This window comes from Siniperca chuatsi, linkage group LG13, assembly GCF_020085105.1.
Source record: "Siniperca chuatsi isolate FFG_IHB_CAS linkage group LG13, ASM2008510v1, whole genome shotgun sequence".
In the NCBI taxonomy this organism is placed as follows: Eukaryota; Metazoa; Chordata; class Actinopteri; order Centrarchiformes; family Sinipercidae; genus Siniperca; species Siniperca chuatsi.
Window position 1 is genome coordinate 1941247 of NC_058054.1, and position 19477 is coordinate 1960723.

The 19477-nt window shown below is 52.0% G+C and overlaps 1 long non-coding RNA gene across 1 annotated transcript; it reads right to left on the reverse strand.

Moving 5' to 3' along the window:
- Nucleotides 1-6488: 6488 nt before the first annotated feature.
- LOC122886996 lies at nt 6489-7735 on the reverse strand. Its single transcript, XR_006380453.1, has 3 exons — nt 7619-7735; nt 7188-7239; nt 6489-7106 (listed from the first exon to the last, which is right to left on the reverse strand). It is a non-coding gene; the product is annotated as an uncharacterized LOC122886996 (long non-coding RNA).
- Nucleotides 7736-19477: the final 11742 nt, after the last annotated feature.

Sequence of the window (19477 nt, forward strand, 5' to 3'; positions counted from 1 at the left end):
TTATTTATTACATTGTTGTTGTCCCGCTGGACTGAACTGCAGGTTGCCCTCCTGTAATGATGGAGTGGGATTGTGTTGTTTTATTTTCCTATTTATTTGTGTGGGGTTTGGTTGAGATATATTTTGTCGATGTCGATTTGATGCATGTCGCCCGTTACGTTATGTGTAAGTCGGTTACTGTGCTCATACTCCAGTGTTTGATTTGTTTTTTTTGTGTCACTACATGTCGTCATGTAATAAAACGTTTTTAAAAAAGCAGCTTTACAGTTTAGTGTAATTTTTATTTTTTTGTAGAATCGCAGCGTGTACGTCACCTAAATGTGTCGTGATCAATCAGCGCTCATTACAAAGAGTTTCCTGCTGCACGACTGATGATATAAAATATGAAGGTCAGAGAGGTCAGAGGTCGGGCAGTGACGATGAAGATGAAACATCCTCCTCCTCCTCCCCGTGTGAAGCGTCCCTCTTCGTCTCTTTTCGTCTCTCACGGCGGCGTCTCTCTCGTGTGCTGATGCAAACCTCTCGCAGCTCTGGCCCAGATTAAAGGAGGAGGCCTTTATTTTTAGACGGTCATGTTTAATGAATGACCTCGCCTTTGAGTCTCGGGCTCGCCGTATGAAAGTACAGAAGGAGAGGTCTGCTCTGCTCTCACGCCACCGGCCAGCACATGGCGGGACGGAGCGCCGTCCTGGGTCAGAACGTTCTCCGGGCGATTGGAGAAATTTTTACACTTCGTTCGAAGAGCAGGAAAATCTCACGTTATTCCAAGATGGAAGCCTGGCGAGGCTGCACCAGATGAATGGAAATAAAAAAATAAACATCATGTTTCATATTTGTACAACAGCTGCTCGCTTTTATTTTGACGTAAGCGCCAGCGAAGGTTGATCCGCAGCCGGTTTGTTGAACTTCCAAACGTCTCGAACTTGAAACAGTTTGTACCACATGGCTCCTTTTAATATCGGTCTGTACGGCGTACGTAACGTGGACGTGGCGTGAACCGGAGGGAAATCTGCTTCGTCACTTTATGGCGCCAAACAGGTACAAAGTGTCCGTCCCCCTCCCCCCCCCAGAGGAAACAGAGTGGTTTCATAGTTTCAGCTTCAAACACAACATCTGCTGCCGTCAGAGAGGCGACGAAGCCCTGCTGCTCTTATTTTCATCACACCAGCTTTGGGAAGCTGCGAGAATTAGCACTTTTCTTGGATTGTCGTTTTTAAATCTGAAACCTCTTAAAATCACATTCATACTGACACGAGGCAACGACGCATTCGCAGCCAGGAGGAAATCCTCTTCTCCTCCTTCGCGCCGAGAGGCGGACGTTCAGATCGACGCCGCTCTCGTGTCTGTTCGCTGCAGGCAGCAGCTGGTTAGCTTAGCTTAGCACAAAGACTGGAAACGGGGGGAAACAGCTAGCCTGGCTCTGTCCAAAAGGTAACAGCATCCACCTGCCAGCTCCTCTGAAGCGCACCGATCAACATCTCGTTTGATTCATCTGAACAAAAACAGATGTGTGAAAGCTCTTTACAGGAATCAGAAATCCTTTATTGATCCTGAAGGGAAACTCTTTGTTACAGCAGCTCGTCTTTACGTCAGTGCACACAGGAGAAAGTGCTAGCAAACAATATGATACACTATAAACACTATAAAACTATAAAACAGGTCAGAAAGTAAATTGAGTACCAGGTGGGTATAAGTATAAGATAAACTAAGTGTGAAGTACCAAGTGGGTTTACCGGTTGATGACGATAATACAGTATAATTAATAAGCAGAGGTGCATGTACTGTCGAGTTAAGTGCAGCTTATTGAGATTATTAAGATATTGCACAGCAGTAATGGAGGTATATAATATCAATATCCATAAATAGGAAAAACTAACATGGGAAAACTAAATATTGCACAGGAGTAATACACAGAATATTGCACAGTTATTTAAGTATTGCAGAGATGTTAATGATCAGTGTCCAGTTTAGTGACTTCGGGTCAAACAGACTGACACGATCCTTCCTCACAAGGAATTATGCTTTATTGTGTTTTTATCCTCGTCAATTTAATTTCATGTCAGGACTGGGTGAATGTCGCTGTGTATTTACATCTATCTATCTATCTATCTATCTATCTATCTATCTATCTATCTATCTATCTATCCATCCCCTGCAGAACTGGGAATGGTCGTTTCTTCCTTTAGATTGATCGAACGGGACAGAGCGAGCTGATCGGCAGGTGGACTGCTCGATCTTCGGGCAGATCCAGGTTGGCGGTTTCCTGCCACGTGGTGCCTTGCTCGGCGGCAGGCAGAGCTCTGGAGCTTCCCCCCGCCGGTGTTGCGACACGAGCGTATAAATGCGTCGTTCAAACACAGAATTAAAAATGTGCTTTTACTACAGATGGATGTTGGATTATTGGCGCTCTTGCTCAGTTCATTGCACATGTAAATGACGTTCATCTGGTCCAGTTATGCAGCTCATTTTAAACTCGAATGACTTTTTATCACTTCAGACAAAAGGACTTTGTCGCTGGATTACTCATTTTTAGTTTGTTTTACTTCTTTGCTGTGTTTTTATTTGAACAAGTTTTCATGTTTTCAGTAAATGTGATGTAACCAAGAGCCAGACTGGCTGCGTTAATGCTCATGACGAGCGTCTGAGCTGCATGCTGTGTGTGTGTGTGTGTGTGTAATAACTGTGTGTGTGTGTGTGTGTGTGTGTGTGTGTGTGTGTGTGTGTGTAATAAGACCATGTGAGAATTACAGTGTGTATGTTTTTTTGTGCAGCTATGAGTGTTTAAGCCTCGTATTTGTGTATTTACACTATGGTTGTGTATGTGTGTGCCTGTGTGTGTGTGTGTGTGTGTGGGCGGGTATTACTGATGTTGTGGGGACAAATATGTTTACACAGTCACATTGTGGGGACTTGCCTTCCTCATGGGGACAAAATCGAGTCCCCATAACGTAAATCTTTGAATTTTTAGTCGGTTTAACCTTTTGGTTTAAGGTCAGGTTCAGGCACGTATGATTGGGGTTAGGGTGAGTCTCCAAGGAATGAATGTAAGTCAATGTAATGTCCCCGAAAAGTGATGGAAACACCACTGCGTGTTTGTGTGTGTGTGTGTGTGTGTGTGTGTTGCAACATGTGTCACAGGCTCAGGCTGCCAAAGTCCAGATTTATGCCAAGATTAATTATGAGCATGTTGTCCAGATCGGGATGAAAACTGACATGACATGTGCGGTAATCACATTACAGTGTCAGACGGCAGCGCCCGGGCCCGGCTCACACACTGCAGGTTACGATGCAGATGGACGGATAAATCCTGCAGCGTCTCGGTGTTCGTGTGGAGGTGGACACGCTCCGGGCGTCGCGCTGCCGAACGCGGGCCGACACCGAGGGAAGTTTAGGAAACATGCCTCTTTGTTTTAACACCACCAGATCATCCTCAAGAAAGCAAAATAACAAACGCGTAGCTGATTTTCAGCATCGGTGTAATCTTTGTGCAGAGATGGGTACACAGCACGTTTAGCCTAGCTTAGCACAAAGACCGGAAGCGGGCGCAAACTGCTAGCACAGCAGAGAGAAAAACTCTCCAGGCCTGTCTGATTTAAATGTTGCATCTTGTTAGCTAACAAGCTAATCACCCGAGAGTCAGGCGGATGATGGAGACCTCGAAGCTAAGTCCAAGCTAACTGGACCTACTTTATTATCAAAGTTTACGAATTGTTAGCAGTAGACAGAACTGTCCAGAACTTCCTGTGCTGACAGATGACTTGTGCTAAACAATGTGTGTGTTAAAGACAACAAAGTCCTTTTGCTGGTAATACTTCTATACTTTTCCTTAAGTAAGGGTTTGCGTGCAGGATTTTAACTTGATACTTTTACTGGATTAAGGACCTGAATACTTCCTCCTCTTGTCAAGAACCTGACTCTTTACATTTCTGCCTTTGTGTTTATTAAAGAAACAAGACGCAGCATGTTAAATAGTGAATTTTAGAGGCGTTAGTAGGCTGATAACAGGGACTTTTACCGCAGGAACCCCGGACGCCTGAAATAACTCCTCCCACTTCACAACGAACACCTGCCAGCCAATCAGAGCCAAGTAACGTCTGTGGTTGTAGCATGGATTCCTACATGGTGGTAAATCTCACTTTCGCTGCACGAAGAGCAGAGTGTCACACGCGTAAAATCAAATCATTTGTATAATAGACCAGTGTTGGTTTACGATATCCCGACACACACACACACACAGTGAACAAGGTCTGTGCATTGTCTCATCTGAATGGTACAACAGTGTGTGTGTGTGTGTGTGTGTGTGTGTGAGGACCCCGTTGGGACGGAGTGTGTGTTGTTCAACAGTTTCCTCCGTCAGCTGACCCGCCGTCACTCCGGTGAATCAGCGTGTTGGAGCTTCAACAACGGAGCTATTGTGGCTGCTGACGGCACGAAGCGGCGGCCCAGAATCACACCGTTGTTCCTCTCCCACGCCGTCTCTCTCCGTCCGGTCCGGCGAGCGGCTCGGCGGCGAGCAGCGGCCGTTTCTCCCGCCGTCACCTGAATGCCACCGATTCAGATGGTTTGAAACAGTCCGCTGATCGTCATCTGAAACCAAACGCAGCGGAGCATTTACACGAATGGTTATTATGTCATCCTCTATGATTCCTGCGTGTGTGTGTGTGTGTGTGTGTGTGTGTGTGAGGGCCTTTGTCCTAGAGGTCAAAGGTCACAACAGAAGGTCTATCAACTGTTGCTAAGCGCGAGTAACACCACGACATAATTACCAGCGGTGGAATGAATAACCTTTACTTAAGTAAAAGCACAACAGTGTAAAAGTACTGCGTTACAAGGAAAAGTCCAAATCCGAATGAGTAAAAACACAGTAAAATGATGTAGGTGTATTACACACTGCGTTAGCAGTGCGTCAGTAATGGAGCCAGTTTTAACTGCTCTGTATGCAGTTAGGTAGTTTCACAGTGATTTTTACTTGTAACAGAATATTGTTCACATTACAGCATTGCTGCTTTTACTAAAGGAAACGATCTGAATACTTCTTCCTCTGCTATAAATTAAATAACTAAAGGGGACACACCATCATATTCCACATGGCATGTAACCCTAGAGATATATATATATAACTATTAAAATTGAATATCACGGGGGTGTTGCAATGCCGAGACCGTAAAAACGTCACTGAACCTAAATAAAAAAGACAGAACCAGCATTTTCAGCCATGTTGTTTCTGTCGCTCGGTCAGTTATGGACTGCGATGAGACGTGCTTCATGGTTCGTGCTCCCCTCAGGATGAACTGTAATCACTCTGCTGATCCTCTGACTTTCCATCTAGCGCCACCATCAGGTCGACACGTTGACGCGTCCGGCGCTTTGGTTTCTGACCTGCAGAGCTGCTGACGCTCCCATCAGCCTCGGCTGCGCTCTGCGCGTAGGGCTAATTAGCAAACATGCTAAACAAAGATGGTGAACATGCTGAACATCGGCATGTTAGCATTTGTCATTGTGAGCATAAAGCTCGAAACACGGCTTTAAGAGGTACAGCCTCACAGAGCTGCTGCAGTCTACATGTGGAAGTTATGTTTGTGAATGTTCATCAGGAGGTTGCTCCAGTTCTTCAGTTTGTTTCTCTCAAAATCTTTAGACTTGAATTTTTTTCTGATCAGAATTTGTCAAAAACAAGGTGAGTGAAGCAGCAATGCAGACAGACAGGAAGTGATTAATTACCGAAGAGGAGACTCAAACGCCCCGGGTGTGGAGCGAGAGGGTTGAGCAACATGGACAGTTCAGCAGGAAACAGGCCGGTTCTATACTGCAGGGCTGGTGAGGGAAAGTGGAAACAGGTGAGCAGGTGGAAGTCAGGTGACTGGGACAGGTGGGAAATGGCAACGAGTGGGGGAAGTGGAAGTGCGGCTGGAGGGAGGGACAGAGCCAGGATGTGACACTGAAACAATAAAGAAACGCTGCAAGCTTTTCGTTTTGTTGTGTGGAGTTTTACCACAACAAAACTTCTCTTTACCTTTTCTTATTTGAGCTAGAGAAAGCTACTGAAAGCTCACGAACAACTGGCCAAGCGGCGCGTTCTGCTGTCTGTCGGTCACGTGACCACCGAGAGCGTCTCCGGTTGTTCCCCGTGAACTGGATGCCGGCGAACCTCGGCTAGCGACTCTCTGCCGCGAACATTTGGAGGGATTCTGAGCCGTGAAGTTTCTGTGCTAACGTGCCGATCACCTTGAGGGTTTCTTTATTTTGGGTTAATCAGTAAAAATGTGGCCTCCATCTTCTTGGACTGCCTCAACAAATAAAGGTTTCCCCCCAGAAAGATCGTGAAGTGCATGAGTAACGACTGACCTGGAAGGTTCTGGAAGAGGAAACGTAGCTGCAGGAGGTAAAGAAGGCCACATGAGGAATAACAACATTTATTTATTGTTTATTGGTTAATGATTTCTCCAGCGAACAATAAAATGTAGGTCCACACACGTCAGTATCAGGAGTCAAATTATTCAGATCGTCTTCATGTTCAAGAAAACAATGTTAACTGGGTGCCATGGACATATTTGAACCTATGTTACTATGTTATCAGAGCTTTTTTACATCGGCTATTACTACAGGACAATAAAAGGTAATTCAGTACACGTCAATATAAAAAGTCTTTTACATTTATTAATGTTTTTAAAACCTCAAAGCAAATTTTAAAAAAACCACTTTAAAAACAGGAAGCGGATATGTTCCTGTTGACAAACCTGTAGTGAACAGCGTGAACTGGCTGCTGCGGAGATATACCTGAACCTTTTCATGAAAAATCATTTAAACTCTCACAATAGAAAATAAACGTTACTCACATTTTCTGCAGGTAAGAGCTGCAGAGTTAAAGAGTCACACTGGTGTTACTGGTGTCAGGAACGTGCACATTACTCCTGCTGGAATCCGTTTATACCGGAGTCTCGGTCTCTGGGTACGGAGACGGTCCCTGTCCTGCTTCGTTCTTTGTTATCTGTGTTATTATCAGAATGCATCTTGATTTTGACAGAAAGATTCCTGATCGCTACGGACTCTGGAGGAGTTTCTCGCGTCGGCCAGTTAAAAACCAGCTCCAGTGCAGCAGGAAACAGCTGAGATGAAACGTTGTTGAATATGACTTTAAATACTGAAAGTTTGTGATGCATTAAGTATCTTTACATGCGAATCCTTACCAGGGACGAGTCTTCACTTCTCTTCTCTTCTGCTGTCCAACCGGTTATTTGTCTGTGTGAAGTTTACAGATATTTGGTAATATGTCCACCCTCACATTTATACTCTTTTAGCTTTACATACTTTCATATGAAACGACCAACATTAATTTTAAAGCAGCTATAATGGATATTAATGTATGGACTGACAGAGTTTCAGCTCATTGTTTATCTGTCCGGCTGCATCTGTCCTGGTTCCCTCTTGTACTAGACTGACGTCTAGTAATATAATAAAACTTTATTTATAGAGCACTTATCAAAACAAAGTACAAAGTGCTTCACAACAAGAGAAACTAAACACCACAGTGAATGACGAAATATAAAGAAATAACATACATAAAAGCAATAAAATGAACAATAAAATAAACAGCCAGTTCAGGTAAAAACCTCTTTACCAGATCTCCCCCTGGGATTCAAACCTGCAACCCTCCTCTCCTGGACTACACGTCCACCCTGCGGGCTCCTGTGGGCGGTTTGTGCTGCAGGCAGCAGAGCGCCGTAAAGACGGACAGACAGCGAACCCGGCGGCCTGTTTGAAGCCTCTGAGATGCAAATGTCTTCCTGCAGCGCGGAAACAAACCATTCAAATGACTCTCAGGTAAATCGAGTGCGGTGGCAAAATGAGCTTTTTCATGTGTCCGCTCTGGCTGCAGCCTCTGCTGCCGCCGACACCTTCACACGAAAGCTGGACCGCACGGAGGATCTGAGTCCGTATTTCACTGTTTACATGAATGTGTTTCTACCTCTGAAAAGGCCACGTTGACTTTAAACCCCTGGTAATGCCGCATTTCTCTCTACGAGTTCACTTTTTCAAAGCTCTTCACACAGTCAGCACAACAGACGTCAATGTGACCAAACCGTGGAGCACTTTTCATTGTTTTTACACAAAATGAATTCAATGAACTCGTCTTTCAAATTCAACCAGCACCAAACCTCTGTGTATTTACACGCGATTACAAACTGTTGTCAAAACTGTTAAAGTTACGTTTAAAACCAAACAGAACTTAAAGAAATGCATAAGGTGCAGGTGAGAGGGGGCAGGTGAGGGGGTGAGGAGGGGGGTAGGTGAGGAGAGGGGGTAGGTGAGGAGAGGGGGCAGGTGAGGAGAGGGGCAGGTGAGGAGGGGGGCAGGTGAGGAGGGGGCAGGTGGAGAGAGGGGGCAGGTGAGGAGGGGGGGCAGGTGAGGAGAGGGGGCAGGTGAGGAGGGGGCAGGTGAGGAGAGGGGGCAGGTGAGGAGAGGGGGCAGGTGAGGAGAGGGGGGCAGGTGAGGAGGGGGGGCAGGTGAGGAGGGGGGGCAGGTGAGGAGGGGGGGTGGGAGAGGGGGGCAGGTGAGGAGGGGGGGGCAGGTGAGGAGAGGGGCAGGTGAGGAGAGGGGGCAGGTGAGGAGAGGGGGGTGAGGAGGGGGGGCAGGTGAGGAGGGGGCAGGTGAGGAGAGGGGGCAGTGAGGAGAAGGGGGCAGGTGAGGAGGGGGGCAGGTGAGGAGAGGGGGCAGGTGAGAGGAGAGGGGGGTAGGTGAGGAGAGGTGAGGAGGGGGGGGCAGGTGAGGAGAGGGGGTGAGGAGAGAGGGGGCAGGAGAGAGGGGGCAGGTGAGGAGAAGGGGGCAGGTGAGGAGAAGGGGGCAGGTGAGGAGAGGGGGGCAGGTGAGGAGAGGGGGCAGGTGAGGAGAGGGGGCAGGTGAGGAGAGGGGGCAGGTGAGGAGAAGGGGGCAGGTGAGGAGAAGGGGGCAGGTGAGGAGAGGGGGGCAGGTGAGGAGAGGGGGGGGCAGGTGAGGAGAAGGGGGCAGGTGAGGAGAGGGGGCAGGTGAGGAGAGGGGGCAGGTGAGGAGGGGGGGCAGGTGAGGAGAAGGGGGGCAGGTGAGGAGAGGGGGGGCAGGTGAGGAGAGGGGGTAGGTGAGGAGAAGGGGGGCAGGTGAGGAGAGGGGGACAGGTGAGGAGAAGGGGGCAGGTGAGGAGAAGGGGGCAGGTGAGGAGAAGGGGGCGCAGGTGAGGAGAAGGGGGGCAGGTGAGGAGCAGCCACGTGATCAGACGTCCCTCGGTGACACAGTGGATGCTGCACATCTGGACTCACCTGCAGCAGACTGTCAGGACGGATCAGGCATCAAAAGGATCCGGTCCCAGGTGGACTGTGAGGACAGAAGGTGTGAGGTCTGTAGCAGGTGAGGGGGAGAGGGGCTCTGTAGCTCTCCTGTACAGGTGTGCACAGTGAATATTCTGTATTCGCATTACTGGAAATACTTCAGTGCGCTTGGAATTACTCTCTGCATAAAATAATAAAAAATAAAGTCCACTGAAGCAAATTTCCAGCATTTCTGATTAGTTCCTGTGACATTTTCAGCACAATCCACGTAATGACGACGTGACCTTTTTGTTGTAATGGAGTATTGGTTTATGATAAATGAATAAATGATCCTTCTACAAAGACAGTAGCGATGTTAAATCGCTGCCTGTTGTTATATAAAGTGTTTTGGTTTGCATTAGCGCATTTTGGATGTGACATTAACTGCTGGACTGAGCGGACTCTTACAGATAAATGTGCCTTAACCTCAGCAGAAACCCTCCATCCGTCTGCTGCTGCGGTCAGGCGTTAAACCTGTGCAATGCTTCCCTCTGGTGGCTGCTGCAACCACTGCTGCTCCTGGTCAAGTCAAACCAACTCTATCAGCCTAACACCACACAGGATATCTGTCATAGGCTTTACGGTGTCCACAACCCTCTAACAAGTGAAGAAGAACATCCCAAAACTGGTCAGTTTGGAAGATCAGCCACCAACAACTCTTTACATGTACACATGGACATGTGACCACTGTTTCAGGACAGACTTGAAATATGTGACAATATCCTTTGAACCATTAGATAGGAAGCTAAAACAAACCTCGGGAGAGACGGTTCAACAAGAGATCCCCCTCCTCCTCCTCAGCAGAGTTCACTGCCAGCACAACAAACCTCGCTGGGCTCAGCAGGAGAGACAACATGTGGCAACAAGCTCAATTACCAAAAACAAATCAAAAGGAACAGGAAACAACACATCTGTAAACGAGCTCAAGCTAAGGCTAACTGTGGCTGCAGTCACTGTGGTTTGGATTTGTCTGTTTGTACACGTTGTTTTTATAGAAAATTACAAAAAAAAAAGACTAAATTTGACCAAATGTTTACTGCGTTTAGTCTTCGTAGGGCCGCGCGCTCACCAGCGTTTGGCAGAGACTCTGACGTTTTGTTGAGAAAAACCTGAAACGGAGAGGCTTGTTTCGACTTTCCTGCGAGGAGATGTGATGCCCGAAGCTCTCCTCGCAACAGCAGAGACAACGTTAGACACGAGAGCTAATTAAAATACACGGAGCGCCAGCCGTCTGAACCTGCTCGCAGCGAGCGTTTCCTGAAGGAGCTGCGCACGCTGGAGAGCGTTAGCACACTTTGTACAACAGATGTGTAACAGTCATTAGTCCACAGCTCTTTTGTATGTTGTTGTTTAAGTTTTTAAGTTACTAACTAGTATCTTAACAGCTGCCTTTAACTCTGCTGCATAACGAACGGTTGGAAAAAGCGGGTAAATTAGCTCAAGCTAAGGCTAGCTTTGACTGCAGGTTTGGTTGTTGATTGATGCAACATGCAGGTCAGACGCAGCTCGTCCTGAGGAGGTTCGACACCGACGTGTTGCCCTCAGACTGCCGCCCCCCCTCCCCACCGCCTGCAGGCCCTCCACTGCCCAGGTGGGTGAGGTGCGTTGTGTATATTGTTTGTCTGTCACCTGCCATAACATATCTATAATGTCCTGCACGGCGTCCTGTAGTCGTGCGTCTGTACTGATCTGCTGAGGGTTTGGGGTCGGGCAGCGTCCCCAACATGAACAAACATAGTGCATGTTTGTTCTACGCTGATGACTAAACGCTTAACTCTGCCGTCGACATGCGATTCACAGTATCTAAGGGCATCGTTAAAGTGTAACGATGTGGTTTTGTTGGCTGTTTAAATGAAAATAAATGTCTGATTGGGACGAAGAGACTGCGTTGGCTCAACCACAGCAGTTTTGACAGCAAAGAAAGTGAATCTGATGTATCTTCATTTTTACCAGGCAGGACAGGTGCTACAAACCAGGGCGATCGGAGTCCAAACCAAGGTCCACGTAATCAGGAAAATAGAAAACATCTTACACTCACATAAGAAAAACAATCCACAGTACAAAACTATATATATATATATATATATATATAAAAATGCTACAATTCAATATTATTATCAAATAAAGAAAGCAAAATACATTTTTAATGTGTCACATTATTCTTTCATTCTGTCTTTTAGGATTTTCTTTTTATAAACACTGACTCAGGTGATAACAGTAAACATCTTTTGTTTTTAAGACTTTAAGCATCAGTGAGACTAACTGGGCCGTATTTTCCTACTGGAATATTATATATATATATATATATATATATATATATATATATATATATATATATATATATATATATATATATATATATATATATATATATATATATATATATATATATATATATATATATACTGTATATATGTGTACTTTTGTAATGCATATCTTTTTTGTCTTGTCATTTTGATGTAAGTTTATTTTTCACACAGCGATGTGATGATGCCACATGGTGCCTCTGTAACACACACTCCCTGAAGAGGCTGTGTGTGTGTGTGTGTGTGTGTGTGTGTGTGTGTGTGTGTGTGTGTGTCCGTTAACACACCAGCTGTTGCTAGGCGAGCCCCTGGTTGCCGGGGCGATGTATAGCCCCCTGATAGTCTGGTGTGTGTGTGGTATCTCTATGGGGATTGGGTGTGAAAGTCACACAATTAAAATGGGCGTGGAGGAGACAGTGTGTGTGTGTGTGTGTGTGTGTGTGTGTGTGTGTGTGTGTGTGTGTGTGTGTGTTGCGGGGGTCTGTCCATCTGCACACGAGCATGTTTTTTTTTTCAAATTAAAGTTAATAATTGTTATTTTTCTTTTTAGTAGTCGTAGTAGTAGTTCTAATGGTAGTAGCAGTAGCAGTAGTAGTAGCAGTAGCAGTAGTAGTAGTTGTAGCAGTAGTAGTAGTAGCAGCAGTAGTTGTAGCAGTAGTAGTAGCAGTAGTAGCAGTAGTAGTAGTAGCAGTAGTAGTAGCAGTAGTAGCAGTAGTAGTAGCAGTAGTTGTAGTAGCAGTAGTAGTAGCAGTAGTTGTGGTAGCCGGTGGTGGTGGTTGTGGCAGTGGTGGTGGCGGTGGTGGCGGCGGTGGTGGTAGCGGTGGTGGTGGCGGTGGTAGCGGTGGTAGTGGCGGTGGTTGTGGTAGCGGTGGTTGTGGTGGTGGTGGTAGTGGTAGCAGTGGTTGTGGTAGCGGTGGCGGTGGTTGTGGTGGCAGTGGCAGTGGCAGCGGTGGTGGTGGCGGTGGTGGCGGTGGTGGCGGCGGTGGTGGTAGCAGTAATGGTAGCAGTAGTGGTAGCAGTGGTGGCAGTAGCAGTGGTGGTGGTAGTAGTGGTAGCGGTGGTTGTGGTAGCGGTGGCAGTGGTTGTAGTAGCAGTGGTAGTAGTAGCGGTGGTAGTGGTTGGTAGTGGTAGTGGTAGCAGTGGTGGTAGCGGTGGTGGCAGTGGCGGTGGTTGTGGTGGTAGTGGTGGTGGTGGCGGTGGTTGTGGTGGCGGTGGTTGTGGTGGTGGTGGTGGTGGTGGCGGTGGTTGTGGTGGCGGTGGTGGCGGTGGTGGTGGCGGTGGTGGTGGCGGTGGTGGCGGTGGTGGCGGCGGTGGTGGTGGCGGTGGTGGTGGCGGTGGTGGCGGTGGCGTGGTGGTGGTGGTGGTGGTGGTGGCGGGTGGTGGTGGCGGTGGTGGTGGCGGTGGTGGCAGTGGTGGCGGCGGTGGTGGTGGCGGTGGTGGTGGCGGTGGTGGTGGCGGTGGCGGTGGCGGTGGTGGCGGTGGTGGCAGCGGTGGTGGTGGCGGTGGTGGTGGCGGTGGCGGTGGTGGTGGTGGTGGTGGTGGCGGTGGTTGTGGTGGCGGTGGCGGTGGTGGCGGCGGTGGTGGTGGCGGTGGTGGTGGCGGTGGTGGCGGTGGCGGTGGCGGTGTGGCGGTGGTGGCAGCGGTGGTGGTGGCGGTGGTGGTGGCGGTGGTGGCGGTGGTGGTGGTGGTGGTGGTGGCGGTGGTGGTGGCGGTGGTGGCGGTGGCGGTGGCGGTGGTAGCAGTGGTGGCAGCGGTGGTGGTGGCGGTGGTGGTGGCAGTGGTGGCAGTGGCAGTGGTAGTAGTGGTTGTGGTGGCAGTGGCAGTGGTTGTGGTAGCAGTGGCAGTGGTTGTGGTAGCAGTGGTAGTGGTAGCAGTGGTAGTGGTTGTGGCAGTGGTAGTAGCAGTGGTAGTAGCGCAGTGGTAGCAGTGGCAGTGGTTGTGGTAGTGGTAGTAGTAGTAGCAGTGGTTGTGGTAGCAGTGGTTGTGGTAGTAGTAGTGGTAGTAGCAGTGGTTGTGTAGCAGTAGCAGTGGTTGTAGTGGTAGCAGTGGTAGTAGTTGTAGTAGTAGTGGTAGCGGTGGTTGTGGTAGCAGTGGCAGTGGTTGTGGTAGCAGTGGCAGTGGTTGTGGTGGTGGCGGTGGTGGTGGTTGTGGTGGTGGCAGTGGCAGTGGTAGCAGTGGTTGTGGCGGTGGTGGTGGCGGTGGTGGTGGCGTGGCAGCGGTGGCGGCGGTGGTGGTGGCAGTGGTGGCGGTGGCGGTGGTTGTGGTGGTGGTGGTGGTGGTGGTGGCGGTGGTGGTGGCGGTGGCAGTGTGGCGGTGGTGGTGGTGGTGGCGGTGGTGGTGGTGGTAGCGGTGGCAGCGGTAATAGCGGTGGTGGTGGTGGTGGTGGTGGTGGTGGCGGTGGCAGTGGCAGCGGTGGTGGTGGCGGTGGTGGTAGCGGTGGCGGTGGTGGTGGCGGTGGTGGTGGTGGTGGCGGTGGCGGTGGCGGTGGTGGCGGTGGTGGTGGTGGTGGTGGTGGTTGTGGCAGCGGTGGCAGCGGTGGCAGCGGTGGTGGTGGCGGTGGCAGTGGCAGCGGTGGTAGCAGCGGTGGTGGTGGCAGTGGTAGCGGTGGTGGCGGTGGTAGTGGTTGTAGTGGTTGTGGTTGTAGCAGTGGCAGTGGTAGCGGTGGCAGCGGTAGTAGTAGCAGTGGCGGTGGTTGTGGTAGCAGTGGCAGTGGTTGTAGTAGCAGTGGTAGTGGTTGTGGTAGTGGCAGTGGCAGTGGTAGTGGTAGTAGTAGTGGCAGTGGTTGTAGTAGCAGTGGCAGTGGTTGTGGTTGTGGTAGTAGCAGTGGCAGTGGTTGTGGTAGCAGTGGTAGCGGTGGCAGTGGTAGCGGTGGTGGTAGCAGTGGCAGCAGTGGTAGTGGCAGTAGTGGTTGTGGCAGTGGCAGTGGTAGCAGTGGTAGTGGCAGTGGCAGCGGTGGTAGTGGCAGTGGTGGATGTGTGCGGTGGCAGGTGGTAGCGGTGGCAGTGGTAGTAGTGGTTGTGCAGTAGCAGTGGCAGTGGTGGCGGTGGCAGTAGTAGCGGTGGTAGTGGCAGTGGCAGCGGTGGTGGTAGCGGTGGTGGTTGTGGCGGTGGCAGTGGTGGCGGTGGCGGTGGTAGTGGTGGTTGTGGCAGTGGTGGTGGTGGTAGCGGTAGCGGTGGCAGTGGTTGTGGCGGTGGCGGTGGTAGCGGTGGCAGTGGTGGTAGTGGTTGTGGCAGTGGTAGTGGTTGTGGCAGCAGTGGCAGCAGTGGTAGTAGCAGTTGTAGCGGTAGCAGTGGCAGTGGTAGTGGTAGCAGTAGCAGTGGTAGCGGTGGTTGTGGCAGTGGCAGTGGCAGTAGTAGTAGTGGTTGTGGCAGTAGCGGTGGTAGTGGCAGTGGTGGTGGTTGTGGCAGTGGCAGCAGTGGTAGTAGTGGTTGTAGCGGTGGCAGTGGCAGTGGTGGCAGTGGTGGTAGTGGCAGTAGCAGTGGTGTGGTAGTGGTTGTGGCAGTGGTAGCAGTAGCAGTGGTAGTGGCGGTGGTAGCGTTGTAGCAGTGGTAGTGGTTGTGGTAGTGGTGGCAGTGGTGGTAGTGGTAGCGGTAGGCAGCGGTGGTAGTGGCAGTAGTGGCAGCGGTGGTAGTGGCAGTGGTAGTGGTAGCGGTAGTGTGGTAGCGTGGTAGTAGTAGTAGTGGTAGCGGTAGTGGCGGTGGTAGTGGTGGTGGTAGTGGTGGTTGTGGTAGCAGTGGTAGGTAGCAGTGGTGGCAGTAGTAGTAGTAGCAGGTAGCGGTGGTAGTAGTGGTAGTGGTGGCGTGGTAGCAGTAGTGGTAGTAGTGGTGGTGGTGGTGGCGGCGGTGGTGGCCCAGCGGTGGTGGTGGTAGTGGTGGCGGTGGTGGCGGTGGTGGTGGTGGTGGCGGTGGTGGTGGTGGCGGTGGTGGTGGTGGTGGCGGTGGCAGTGGTGGTGGTGGTGGTGGTGGTGGTGGTGGTGGTGGTGGCGGTGGTGGTGGTGGCGGTGGTGGTGGTGGTGGTGGTGGCGTGTGGTGGTGGCAGTGGTGGCGGCGTGGTGGTGGTAGTGGTAGCGGTGGTGGTGGTGGTGGTGGTGGTGGTGGTGGTGGTAGTGGTGGTGGTGGCGGTGGTGGTGTGGTGGTAGCGGTGGTGGTGGCGGTAGTGGTGGTGGCGTGGTGGTGGTGGTGGTGGTGGTGTGGCAGTGGTAGTAGCGGTGGCAGTGGTGGCGGTGGTGGTGGTGGTAGTGGTGGTGGCGGTGGTGGTGGTTGTGGCAGCGGTGGTAGTGGTGGCAGCAGTGTAGTAGTGGCAGCAGTGGTGGTAGTGGTAGCAGTGGCAGTAGTAGTAGTGGCAGTGGTAGCGGTGGTAGGTAGTAGTGGTTGTAGCGGTGGTGGTAGTAGTGGTGGTAGCCCAGTGGCAGTGGTAGTAGTTGGTGTGGTAGGTGGTAGCGGTTGTGGTTGTATGCAGTGGCGGTGGTAGTGGTGGTTGTAGCAGTGGTGGTGGCAGCAGTGGTTTGTGTGGTTGTCCTTCTTCTTCTTTGTGGTGGTGGTCAACTGCAAACATTGGTGGTGGCGGTGGTGGTGGCGGTGGTGGTGGTTGTTAGTGGTAACGGTGGCGGTGGTGGTGGTGGCGGTGGTGGATGGCGGTGGTGGTGGCGGTGGTGGTGGCATCACGTGGCGGCGGTGGTGGTGGCAGTGGTGGTGGCTGCAGCGGTAGCGGTGGTGGTGGTGGACTCTGTGGCGGTCGTGCTGTAGCGGTGGTGGTGGTTGTGGCGGTGGCGGTGGTAGCGGTGGCGGTGGCGGTGGTGGCGGTGGTGGTGGCAACGGTGGCGGCGGTGGTAGTAGCGGTGGTGGTTGTAGCGGTGGCGGTGGTAGCGGTGGTGGTGGTGGTGGTGCGGTGTAGCAGTGGCGGCGGGTGGCGGTGGTTGTAGCGGTGGCAGTGGTTGTAGCGGTGGCAGTGGTGGCGGTGGCAGTGGTAGTGGTTGTAGCGGTGGTGGTGGTGGCAGTGGCAGTGGTGGTAGTGGTGGCAGTAGTGGCAGTGGTGTGGCGGTGGTGGTGAGTGGTGGCGGTGGCGGTGGTGGCAGTGGTGGTGGTGGTGGTGGTTGTGGCAGTGGTGGCGGTGGCGGTGGTGGCGGTGGCGGCAGTGGCGGCGGTAGTAGTGGTGGTTGTGGCGGTGGCAGTGGCGGTGGTGGTGGTGGCGGTAGCGGTGGTAGTGGTAGTTGTAGCGGTGGTAGTGGTTGTAGTGGTGGTAGCGGTGGTGGTGGCGGTTGTAGCGGTGGCGGTAGCGGTAGCGGTAGTGGTGGTGGCGGTGCGGTAGGCGGTGGTAGTGGTGGTGGCGGTGGCAGTGGTGGTAGTGGTGGTAGCGGTGGCGGTGGTGGTGGTGGTGGTGGTGGTTGTGGCGGTGGCGGTGGTGGTGGTAGTGGTGGCGGTGGTGGTGGCGGTGGCAGTGGTGGTGGTGGTTGTGGCGGTGGTAGTAGTGGTGGTGGTGGTGCGGTGGCGGTGGTGGCGGTGGTGGTGGTTGTAGCGGTGGCGGTTGTGGCGGTGGTAGCGGTGGTGGGTAGTGGTGCGTAGCGGTGGTAGTGGCGGTGGTAGCGGTGGTGGTGGTGGCGGTGGCGGTGGTGGTGGTTGCGGTGGTAGCGGTGGTGGTGGTGGTGGTGGTAGTGGTGGTGGTGGTAGTGGTGGCGGTGGTAGTGGTGGTGGTAGCGGTGGCGGTGGCCAGTGGTGGTGGTGGTGGTGGTGGTGGCGGCGGTGGTGGTGGCGGTAGTGGTGGTAGCGGTGGTAGCGGTGGTAGTGGTAGCGGTGGTGAGTGGTAGTGGTGGTAGGCGGTGGTGGTGGTAGCGGTGGTGGTGGTGGTAGTGGCGGTGGTGGTGGCGGTGGTGGTGGTGGTGTAGCGGTGGCAGCGGTGGTGGCGGTGGCGGTGGTGGTGGCGGCGGTGGTGGCGGTGGCAGCGGCGGTGGTGGTGGCGGTGGTGGTGGTGGCGGTGGTAGTGGTGGTGCGGTGGCGGTGGTGGTAGCGGTGGCAGCGGTGGTGGTGGCGGTGGTGGTGGTTGTGGCGGTGGCGGTGGTGGTGGCAGTGGCGGCGGTGGTGGTAGTAGCAGCGGTGGTGGTGGCGGTGGTGGTGGTGGTGGTGGTGGTTGGCAGTGGCGGTGGTAGTGGCGGTGGCGGTGGTGGTGGTAGCGGTGGTGGTGGTGGCGGTGGTGGTGGTTGGCGGTGGCGGTGGCGGTGGCGGTGGCAGTGGCAGCGGTGGTAGTGGCGGTGGTGCAGGTGGTGGTGGTGGCGGTGGTGGTGGCGGCGGTGGCGGCGGTGGTGGTGGCGGTGGTGGTGGTTGTGGTGGTGGCGGTAGTGGTGGTGGCGGCGGTGGTGGTGGTGGTGGTGGCGGTGGCGGTGGTGGTGGTGGTGGCGGCGGTGGTGGTGGCGGTGGTGGTGGCGGTGGTGGTGGCAGCGGTGGCGGCGGTGGTGGTAGTGGCGGTGGTGGTGGTTGTGGTGAGTGTGGCGGTGGTGGTGGCGGCGGTGGCGGCGGTGGTAGTGGCGGTGGTGGTGGTTGTAGCGGTGGCGGTGGTAGGGCGGTGGCAGCGGTAGGCAGTGGTAGCGGTGGTAGTGGTTGTGGCAGTGGCGGTGGTGGTGGCGGTGGCAGCGGTGGTGGTAGCGGTGGTAGTGGTTGTGGCGGTGGCGGTGGTTGTGGCGGTGGCGGTGGTAGTGGCGGTGGCAGCGGTGGTGGTAGCAGTGGTGGTGGTTGTGCGGTGGTGGCAGCGGTGGTGGTAGCAGTGGTGGTGGTTGTGGTAGTGGCGGTGGTAGTAGCAGCGGTGGCAGCGGTGGTGGTAGCGGTAGCAGTGGTAGCAGTGGCAGCGGTGGTAGCAGTAGCAGTAGTAGTAGTTGTAGCAGTGGTAGTAGTTGTAGCAGTAGCAGTAGTAGTAGTAGCAGTAGTAGCAGTAGTAGCAGTAGCAGTAGTAGTAGCAGTAGCAGCGGAGTACTTTTACTGCTAGTCGTACCACTGAATGGCTCCATCAGTGGTGGATGGAGGTTCAAACAGAAGAACAGCTTGCAGTGAAACTTGCTGGCAGACAGGAGCAGCGCGTCATCAGGACATTATTTCTGAATGAAAGACGGAAACAATGAAACACCGGAGTGATGAATTCTCCATCGGCTCGCAGACCGACACAGAGCAGCGTGTTCCTGACAAACAAACCAACAAACCAACAAACAAACAAACAAACAAGCCAACCAGCTGCACTGTGAGTGAAAGAGGCTGCGGAGGAAACAACCTGCAGCTCCGAGTTTGGACACACGGGGGCGGCGCAGCACCGGGGGAGAGTCGGTGCTCAGCAGACGCACAGAGAGGAAGCAGACCCACTGTTGGCCCCCAAACCTTAACCCCCGCTAACCTCATTAATGTGCAAAGATCATGTTTGCGGAGCAGACTGAGTTTGTCTTCAGTGATTGGACGGAGATCAATAATCAGAGGAATTGAATTTGAATCACAGAACAAACTGAATATCTGATTATTGGAATCTGGTCAAAGTGTTTTCGGTCTAATCAAAGCTGTGCTTCATTAACCTACTTACTACTACTATTAATAATAATAATAATAATAATAATAATAATAATAATATCAGTTCTGTCACTGGCAGAACAGTAATGTTTATACTTTTATATTTATTACTTCTTTTATTTATCTATTTATTCACTTCTCTTTCTTCATTTCACACACTTATAAAACCATATTATTATTATTATTATTATCAAATCTACCACCATTATTATTATTATTATTACGTTATTATATTATATTACACCAGACAGAAGAAAGTTTATACCCTTTTCAGTCCGGTATATAACAGTAATAC